We start from the raw sequence: 8,596 nt of genomic DNA, 5'->3' as shown, positions 1-8,596 counted from the left end.
TTTTGTAAGAGAAATTAATTCAGATAGATACAGAAAGGTATGTCTCAGATATATGCAAATAAAGAAGGAGAGGCAGTGGCAATTTATAGGAAGGGAATCACTACTCATTTATGGTGGAATATCAATCTTAAATTTATTATTTTAGGACATGAGTTACTCGTATTATTAAATATTTTTTTTTCTTATACTATTATTTTTTATTTTTTAATTTTTTTTTTAAGTCAAGAGCAATATATTTAGTTGAGATATGATTAAGGTGTTCGATCATCTGGAGACAAGGGTCATGGGTTCGATCCCCCATCCCATGCAAAGGTTGGAAGGCCTTTACTACCATTTAGGTAGAAACTGAAAACAGTCTCTCTACTTAGGTAGAGGTAAGGTCTGCCTACATCTTAACCTCCCCATACACCGTCAAGGTATTGGGGCTCAAAAACCCACAAAAAACAGCACTGAACAGTTAGTTAATTACTTACTTACTTTTATATGATTAAGGTGTTGGTGTTACGCTTTTGGTACAAATGATCATAGTACAAGTTTTGCCAACATGTGTTAGGGACTTCGTACGTCTGGATTGAGCCAATATGTGGGTACCTTTACCCATTGAAACGACATGTACGTCGTTACAACATTTTCTTAGTTAATAATTTATTAAGTATAATAATAATTAATATATAAAACTTAAATTATATCATTGTGACGTGTTTTCTTTTATATATAAATTTTAACTATAACCAAACTTGGATCAAAAATAAAGTTCTCAACTTGTATATGTTTCCTTTAAAGAATTTAATATTAACTTTTTTATGAGACATTAAATATACTGTTGTGACTTTTAACGACAAAAACCACATAGATATATATGTCTTTAACTTATGAATCTATGATTTTAAAAGTAGAGCAAGAAAGTTTAAAATCAAAAGCTAATAAACATTGACAGGACATTAATTAAATTCGACAAAAATAATGTTTTTTATAAAGAGGTAATCGTGTTATACACACAATATAGGCATTATTTCAATATATTATATAGTTTTATGATACATATATTTTTGTGTATGATAAAAATGTATTATATATTGATGACTGCTTTTTTATATAGTATAGAAAACGAAGTTATTACTAAAGAAAATAATCTATAACTTTTTAATAAATAGTTTAATAATCTTTTATAAAATCTTAAAGACATAACAACCACAATCCATTTATTTTCTCTTAATTTAATTTATTAGAAAATTTTTTAAAATGTTATTAAAAAGATTTATCATCTTCCTATTACTTTCTTTAATAAGACAATAATATGTGAAAAGTACCTATTTTGTTTTTACATGCATTTCTAATATAAATAAAAGATTTTGACAAAAATAAACAAAACTATAAAGTTGTTGGAGTGGAAGAATCCTTATTACCTACTATAATAAAGGAGTACGACGTGAACAGTGTTTTTTTTAGTACGACGTGAACAATGTTCTTTTTGTCTTTACATGCAGTTTTAATATAAATGATAGAATTAGCAATTATAATAACAAAAGTGGATTTGGTAGAGTAGTTGGTCTTTATGGCTTAGGGGGTGGAGGTCACGGGTTCAAGCCTTCCCCCCATATATTTTTTTTTTTAAAGTAAATTATTTACATTTTAGCCCCTCTTTTTTTTGCTTTTTACTTTTCAGTCCTTCCTATTTCTCTTTTATTACTTTAACCACCTAACTTTATATAATTTGTGTTTTTTTAATCTTTTGTAACATTTTGTTTTTTGTATACCTTTATCACATTTAACATTTTTTTTATCTTTTTAAAATGCTATATATTTTGTTATTTACTATGTTTTTTTGTTCTTTTTTTTAAAAAATTTTGTTGCGTTGTATTTCTTTTATACTCTTTTAAACATTTCGTTTTTATACATTTTTCACATGTAACATTTGTTTTTTTTATATAACTTATTCATTTAGTTTTCATATTTCTTTTGGGTTTTTTTTGTTCTCTATTTTATATTTTGGTTTAGTATATTCCTTTTGTAATTTTTTAAAATTGCGTTTCAATATTTTTTTGTCTCCCATAAATTTGTGATTTTTGTAACCCCACCCATAAATGCAAACATTTTCAAAAACTTACGCCGCCCATTGGGCGGCATGAAATTCCTAGTTTATTATAAATGAGGTACCAGGTTTTAATCTCACTTGAACCCTTAAGCCAATTTATTTTGTTTTGTTCTTTATTTTCAAAATTCACTTTGCCCCTTTCAAATTTTACATTTATAACCCTGAAATTTTGTATTTAGTTATAATTAGATATAGTTTCATTTTAAATGATTACTTGGATTTAATTGTATGTGTTTAAATAGTTTTTAAAATTTTTTTGTTTGTCTTAAAAAAAAAAGTTATTCTTGGACTTTTATAAATAATTTATCTTTTTGTAATCTTTTGTTTCTTTTAAGTTTTTTGTTTTGTTTTGTGTCTTATGTAACTTTTTGGTTTTTTATAATTTTTGTAGCATTTGTTATATATGTTCAATATTTAACATTTTGTTTTTTTTATATATTAAAGTTTTAGATTTTTAACTTTGTAATCTATGTTTTCTTTTTTTTTTCTTTGTATTACATTTTGTTTTTTTTAACATAATTTATAACTTCCTTGTTTTTTTTGAAATATTATATCATTTTTGTTATTTCAAAACTTTATCTCATATATTTTTTAGAATCTTTTCATATTTTTGAATATAATTTCCGATGGGTTAATTGGTTTTTCCGGATTTTATTTTTTTTAATGATGTGTTTGGTTTTTTTACACTTTGATAAAATAAATTAACTATCCTCGGCTTTTTGGAAAACTTTGTTTTACATATATCCCATCCGGTTTTCTTTTTAATTCCTTTTGTATCATTTTTTTTCTCATTCATGATATTTTGCGGTAAACATAAATACGATGTTGTTTTAGTAATATTGATCCGAAAAGAAAAACGGATTTTCTAATATTTTATACCTTATGTTTAGTTTTTATAAATATAATTTTTATTTTTGTCAAATGAATACTACATGTTATCTTGAAAAAATTTACTACATTTTTTAACTTCGTTCAAAAATGCAGACGCTTGCAGATATCAACGCCGTCCATCAGGCGGGTTGAACATCCTAGTTATAAATGTTGGTCTCGTTTCCTTAATGCGGGACGCGTACACAATCCCTCATTCATGATGAATCACATTAAATCAAGTCAAAGAGACAAATGGACCAACGTATACACACTAGTACTGGTGTTTGTTATGGTTTACTAGCCCAATTATAAAGGAAATTTTTTTACAAGGAGCTAGGATTTGTAGATAATCAGATTTAAGTCTTAGAAGACAAGATTTTGTTTAATACATTGTTATGTTTTTGGGCAGATAATTAAAGGGATTTCTTTCTATTATGTATTGAATGAGGGACTCACTGACATGGATCTGGTTAATACAACGTAATCTAAACCTTCCGTTTTGATATTGGATCCGCACATTTCAAAAGAAAGTTTTTTTTTTTTTCTTTTATGGACACTCGGTTAGTGCTAAAAGATACAACTTATAGCTTTCTCAGAATATGTAGTTATTATAATATGTTAGAGAATATTTTACAAAAAGAAAAAGAATTTTAAGTATTTTGTAGATTTTGATCTCTTGTAATTTCCCTCTATTGTTCTCTGCTAGAGGTATTATCAATACTAGCTAATCAACCCGGATAACTATCCGGGCATGATTAAAAAACTTGCAATAACCCAAACTTGTAAATCAAAGATTATATTAGTCAAGTTATCTACGTAATATTAATGGGTTAACTTGTATTTTAACGGATACTAACTCGCAAAAGTAGCTTAACTCAACCAAAATGATGCTGCTTGGAGTCTACACCACTACATATCATAAGATATTCAACAAAGTTATTTAAGTAGGGGTAATCATTGCTTTTAGATTTTTTTTTATTTTTAAAAATAATATTTTAATCTACTCTTACTCCTAAATTACATGCATATCTGAGATACGTATAAGATGTTGAACATGTTCATCCCTTCAAATTTAAATCTAAGTAGAAAATTTATTTGGATTATGAAAGGGATAGTGCTTGATTCTGAAATCTACTACATGTGCACAATGTAGAAACGAAATGTTTTAGTATTTATTCTTATCCGTTTTGGAGTTGTTATTGCCGGAGTTGCTTTGATACATTTAACACCCTCTGTTTTGTCCGTTGAAGTTGTAGTAGTGGCCTTTTATTTGTAGTTTAATATTGCAGACTAATTATACTACATTCATTTGATGTCATTATTGTGATAACTCCAATATTTCATAATGACCTTACATTTTTACAGTACTTGTTAATTGCTCATGTACACGCAATTGCAAGGAATAGAGTCTTACCATTGTGCTATGAGGTTCAATAAAATTTAAAAGCTACATGCTTCGACTTTGCTGTGCTCCTTAGCGACCCAATATCTTTTGACACTTCTACATATGAAATATGCATAGGAGCTATAATTACGGCTATAAATAAAGTAAGCTAACACAAAATCATTAAGAAAAATGAAGTTAGTGTCCTTTTCAACCTTCATTTAGCAAGATATTACACAAAGAGGCATTGTGTAACAGTTACCACATACAAAAAAGTTCAGAGTACAAAAAAAAAATATCATGAATTGAAGTACTTTTATGGGCTTAATCTTTCTCCACTTTATTTTTACAACAAAAAAGTGGAAGCAGCTGTTTTAGTTGTCCTTTACATTTTGACCCTATGTAGCTATGTCAATGGTATCGATTAGTGGTTGTCCTCATATACACCGCTAGGATCGGGAACTACTCTTTTAGTTGCCGCCTTGCTTCTGAAGGTCATATACACCGCTAGGATCAGGAACAACTCTTTTAATGGCCGCGTTGCTTATGAAGGTCTAATATTTGCCGGCTTTCAACCCAATATCATATAAAGTACTGCTTCAAAAAAAGAAAATCAAAAAATTAAGAAATTAAAGAAAGATAACTACAAAGCAATTATAGTAAAATTATGGTGGCAGATCATCACTACAATATAATCCTTTAAGTAAATCCCTAAAACTTAAAGTACAGCAAACTAACTTATGTTATGTTCAAAACTAACTATAGACATCCTAGTTGCAGAACACAAAGATTATTAAAAAAGTAAAATGGAAGAAAACCTGACTCCTCCCTTAAGGTATTTAGGGACCTGTACTCTGACAAACAACAAAGAGGTAACGCCGTGGTGGTCTGAACAATTCATAAAACCTTGGATAACCTGAAAGGAGATATGTACCGTATTAACTTAATCTTTCAAGGTTTTCGTGAATATTATTTGTTAAACATAAACGTTGGTGTTAGACTTTTGGGTTAGCCAATGTATAAGCACCGTTCATTGTTGTTTTAGTGTCTTAACCCGATTCAACATTAGCGAAACAAACCACACAACATACAATCTATTATGTAGACTGCCACTAAATAGAGGTCAGATTTCATTGAACGGCTCTTGTAAAGCTTTATTCAGTAATGTGTTTACCATAAGTGAATATACTGAGGCCAATCATCAAAAAATTAAGTTCCATTAACAACTATTCAAACACAGCTCAACCATTAGTATGTGGATCTGAATAACACATGTTTGACAGATTCTAACCCATTAACATTCATATGGTTTTCATGTAAAACTTTAACATCACACTAAATTGTCACTAATACTAAACATGGTTTATCAAAAAAAAAAAAAGAAAAAGAAAAAAAGGAAGTTTAATGCATATAAGTAAATTAACAATATCGCTGCCAACCCTTTCGTCCCTAAAAAACCCTAAAAGAAAAAACAGTAGAAAAAAACCCTAAATTGGATTTAGAATGATACTTGTAATTAATTAAACATGAAAATAGTTCCTGAATCGTGAAACAAATTCAGACCGAATTCATGGTTAATTAAAAACCCAACATTAGGTTGTTGAATGAAAAATACAATGTGCTGTGAATAAATTTTGTAAAGAAAGGTCAATGTATATTTCCAGCGTGTGCCATCCGATGTGAAGTTTAATGCCGTGTATTAGTCTCATCATGATTATCTTGTAAACTTGTGTAGTGTGTGCAATCTGAAAAGGTGGATTTTGTTCTTCTGGATAGGGATTAATATTTTTGTTTGGAAATGGAATATTGGTGCAATTTACGTTTGATGGAGATTTAGTGAAAGAGAGGGTTATGCTGCCATGTGGCATAGTTTTTACAAGAAACTAAATTTGGGATCCTCTTTTTATTAGAGATAATAAAGATAAAGATACTTCTTTTGATTGTCGTTTAGAAAAAAAAGATTTTATAACAAATAAAACAGTTATATAATATTAAGGCGATAATAAACTTAAATAGTTTTAGTTAAACTAAAATAAACGTGTTAAATGTAAAAATTAATAAGATATAAAAGGTAATAAAGTATAGAGTATAACATACATATTAGTATTAAAAAATAATTATATAGGAAATGTAATGATAAAGGAAATATGCAGGTATCTTGTAGTATAACAAAAATTGTTACCAACAAGATACTAGTAACAAGAGTATACAATTATAAATTAGAAATTAGAAATATACAGCTACACATTTCAGATTATCCAAAGACTTTACTCCTACGAGTATTTAAAAATGAATGAAAAAGCTTGGGTCAATTACATAGACTTATGACTACAGAAAACCCACGCATATAAAGGTCATGTCACTAGTTTTTACTCTGTTTATTTTATATGTAATTCCAAACAAAACCTAGAAAAAGGTTACATTAAGATTGGATTTATTATTAGCTAAATTTCCTTTAAATTCGTACATAGTTTTGGCGTACTTTCTTATATTTACTAGCACGATACCCGTACAATGCGGCGGTGGTCGTGCCGACGATGGTGTGATGGTGGGAGCGATTGTTGGTGGTAAAGACGACATCAAGTGGTGTACATAATTGATTTAAAAGGTTAACGAATATATTTTAAAAGATGAGCAGTGTAATTTAATCATATGTTATTTTAAATAATTTCCTCATGTAACATTTAAAGAGAGAGTTGTTTTTTATTAGATAGTATAAAAGTATAGATTAGGTGTATAAGAGAATTAGAATTATAAAATAGGGGTATTTTAGGTATAAAAAATTACTGAATTTTCTAAAATATGAGAATTCAATATGTTTTATAAGGGTTATAGGAAATTAAAAGGGATTTGCTAACTAGTGCCCCTAGTGCACTAGTTAAAAAGCATTTAATGAAGTATTTATTGAAGTCTAACTTTCCTAAAATATAGAAATATGTATTAATTATTCAATTAAAAATAGTGCACTAGGAGCAATAGTTAGCAAATCCCAAATTAAAATATAGTGGAATCATTCTAGAAAACTTGGAATTAATTAAGATTCTTATTTCTTTATTTTAATGTCAATACGTTTTAAGTGTAACCTTTAATGACCAATTCAAGAGTAACAAGTCATAAGTCATAACTACTACAGAATAAGAATAATATACGATGTTTTTAGTGAAAGTGATTTTAGGTATTAATAATTAATATTCAAACAACACCACCTTTTGTAAATTTAGTTTCACCAACTATTAAATTTTAAATATAGTTTCATTAATATAATTTTCTATCACATAATTATTAAATGATTATGATTAAGATTAAAAAAATAAAAAGTCTTCTTAAATGATTTAATTAAATTGAGATAGAAAGAATATATATATATATATACACGAGCATAGTGCCCGCACGTTGTGGTGGTTAGAAGGTGATTACAATATAAAAAAGAGACGGTGAAAAAGAAGGACAGCGGCGGAGGGTGATAGAAAGTCGATGAAAGTGTGTAATGATTAGAGAGAATAAGAGAAAAAAGAGTATATAAGGGTTTTATGTTTAAATAAGGGTATTTTGGGAAGAAAAAAGTGTTGAATTTTAAGGAGTATAGTTTCACCAACTATTAAATTTTAAATATAGTTTCATTAATATAATTTTCTATCACATAATTATTAAATGATTATGATTAAGATTAAAAAAATAAAAAGTCTTCTTAAATGATTTAATTAAATTGAGATAGAAAGAATATATATATATATATATATATATACACGAGCATAGTGCCCGCACGTTGCGGTGGTTAGAAGGTGATTACAATATAAAAAAGAGGCGGTGAAAAAGAAGGACAACGGCGGAAGGTGATAGAAAGTCGATGAAAGTGTGTAATGATTAGAGAGAATAAGAGAAAAGAGAGTATATAAGGGTTTTATGTTTAAGTAAGGGTATTTTGGGAAGAAAAAAGTGTTGAATTTTAAGAAATTCAATACTCTTTATAAGGGAGTATAGATATAGATTAGATATTAGACATGTGTCCAACACTGGACACGCGACTTACGATATTATCAATATTAGATCTGCATATATTTAACTTATAAAAGCTTATAATTTTGAAGATATACGGTTTCAAGTGTTATACGTCGCAAGTTGTATTACAATAATCACATGTTCGTCACTGTCATTATTATCTAAGATATTGATAGAATTGTTTGGCGTACTCATTCCACAAGGCACATACTACAATAATTCCTCTATTATAAAAAAATTTTGTAGAC

General features: G+C 28.0%; 1 long non-coding RNA gene across 2 annotated transcripts; it reads right to left on the bottom strand.

Annotated features, from left to right (window-relative positions):
* Positions 1 to 4,532: 4,532 nt before the first annotated feature.
* Positions 4,533 to 6,236, bottom strand: LOC122598475. 2 transcript variants are annotated; one of them, XR_006323633.1, is made up of 3 exons: positions 5,965 to 6,236; positions 5,168 to 5,265; positions 4,533 to 4,943 (listed from the first exon to the last, which is right to left on the bottom strand). It is a non-coding gene; the product is annotated as an uncharacterized LOC122598475 (long non-coding RNA). The 2 variants fall into 2 exon arrangements; XR_006323632.1 differs by lacking the exon at positions 5,965 to 6,236 and having other exon boundaries at positions 5,168 to 5,900.
* Positions 6,237 to 8,596: the final 2,360 nt, after the last annotated feature.

This window comes from Erigeron canadensis, chromosome 4, assembly GCF_010389155.1.
Source record: "Erigeron canadensis isolate Cc75 chromosome 4, C_canadensis_v1, whole genome shotgun sequence".
Classification (NCBI taxonomy): domain Eukaryota; kingdom Viridiplantae; phylum Streptophyta; class Magnoliopsida; order Asterales; family Asteraceae; genus Erigeron; species Erigeron canadensis.
Note: the sequence above shows the minus strand (reverse complement) of the source record. Positions and strands in the feature narration are given on the sequence as shown.